Source organism: Trypanosoma cruzi (genome assembly GCF_000209065.1).
Source record: "Trypanosoma cruzi strain CL Brener chromosome Unknown tcruzi_1047053445315, whole genome shotgun sequence".
Classification (NCBI taxonomy): domain Eukaryota; phylum Euglenozoa; class Kinetoplastea; order Trypanosomatida; family Trypanosomatidae; genus Trypanosoma; species Trypanosoma cruzi.
This window is the reverse complement of record NW_905957.1, coordinates 1-981: the sequence shown is the minus strand read 5'-3', so window position 1 is coordinate 981 and position 981 is coordinate 1. Positions and strand designations below refer to the sequence as shown.

Genomic DNA, 981 nt, shown 5'->3' with positions numbered 1-981 from the left:
CAGTGGTACGAGTAACAGTTGAGGTAGTATGCACACGGCATCTTGTCGTCAACCTGCGCCAGGCGCCTTCCGATGGTAATTCCATTTTCACACATCATTTGCGACACAGTGTCCCACGGCGCTGCAGCAGCCGCAGCACAAGAGAGAAGGAGAGAGAGAGGGAGAGAGCCAGTCACGGGTGCCATCAGCTGGTAGTGCATGTTATCGATTATCTCCAGTCACGTACCACGCTCGGAGTGAGTATTGAATTGGATGCATCATGCGGCGGGCACACAACCAGCAAACGGGGCTCTCGCGCGTGCTTCGTACCGTCGCACCGCACTGTCTGCGGGGACGCATAGCGACACCGCTGCCTCGGCCACGGGGGAAGGGCGTGCTCCGTCCGTGACTGTCCACCCGCTAAGCACAGCAGTTGGACGGGGAGCGCACGGCCTGGCGGCTACGCGGGCTGCTCACGACAGTCTCTGCACCGCATCACGCAGCACCCGTCCACGTCTCGCCGCACCGATTGGACTCCACGCCACCAAACCGGCGTCGTCCTGCCCGGAGTGGCTGCATACACACACACACGTATGACTGCGGGCGGCGGCTGGCTGCCTCGCGGGACTCATCCACATTCGTTGGTGTAGTATAAATATGTAAGACGTGCATCGGGTCATAATCATCAGCCTCGTTAGGTGGAAGACGCATCGCTAATCACAGTCACACACTCCGTCGAACCAAGTCGCCGCGCCGCAAGGGTGGGAGGAGGGTGCGGTCAAGCATCAGCTGGTGTTCTTAGATTCCTGTGGGTCACTCACGCGGGGTCGGCAAATGTGCAAACAGCTTGTGGTCATCACTGTCACGGCGGGACGACGGGGGAGGTGGGTTAGGGGTGGGCACGCCGCTTCAGTGGTACGAGTAACAGTTGAGGTGGTATGCACACGGCATCTTGTCGTCAACCTGCGCCAGGCGCCTTCCGATGGTAATTCCATTTTCACA

At 59.6% G+C, this 981-nt stretch overlaps 7 non-coding genes across 7 annotated transcripts, besides 1 other annotated feature; all 7 read right to left on the bottom strand.

The window, feature by feature from the left end:
- On the bottom strand, positions 1-98 carry Tc00.1047053445315.70. The gene has a single exon (XR_008254487.1). It is a non-coding gene; the product is annotated as a C/D small nucleolar RNA (snoRNA), TB10C3C3 (small nucleolar RNA).
- Positions 99-140: 42 nt separating this feature from the next.
- Positions 141-168: a microsatellite.
- A 15-nt stretch (positions 169-183) lies between these two features.
- On the bottom strand, positions 184-262 carry Tc00.1047053445315.60. Its single transcript, XR_008254486.1, has one exon. It is a non-coding gene; the product is annotated as a C/D small nucleolar RNA (snoRNA), TB10C3C2 (small nucleolar RNA).
- A 25-nt stretch (positions 263-287) lies between these two features.
- On the bottom strand, positions 288-359 carry Tc00.1047053445315.50. Its single transcript, XR_008254485.1, has one exon. It is a non-coding gene; the product is annotated as an H/ACA snoRNA, TC10C3H1 (small nucleolar RNA).
- A 132-nt stretch (positions 360-491) lies between these two features.
- Tc00.1047053445315.40 lies at positions 492-557 on the bottom strand. Its single transcript, XR_008254484.1, has one exon. It is a non-coding gene; the product is annotated as an H/ACA snoRNA, TC10C3H2 (small nucleolar RNA).
- Positions 558-620: 63 nt separating this feature from the next.
- Tc00.1047053445315.30 lies at positions 621-700 on the bottom strand. Its single transcript, XR_008254483.1, has one exon. It is a non-coding gene; the product is annotated as a C/D small nucleolar RNA (snoRNA), TB10C3C5 (small nucleolar RNA).
- Positions 701-764: 64 nt separating this feature from the next.
- Positions 765-839, bottom strand: Tc00.1047053445315.20. The gene has a single exon (XR_008254482.1). It is a non-coding gene; the product is annotated as a C/D small nucleolar RNA (snoRNA), TB10C3C4 (small nucleolar RNA).
- Positions 840-888: 49 nt separating this feature from the next.
- Positions 889-981, bottom strand: Tc00.1047053445315.10. Its single transcript, XR_008254481.1, has one exon. It is a non-coding gene; the product is annotated as a C/D small nucleolar RNA (snoRNA), TB10C3C3 (small nucleolar RNA).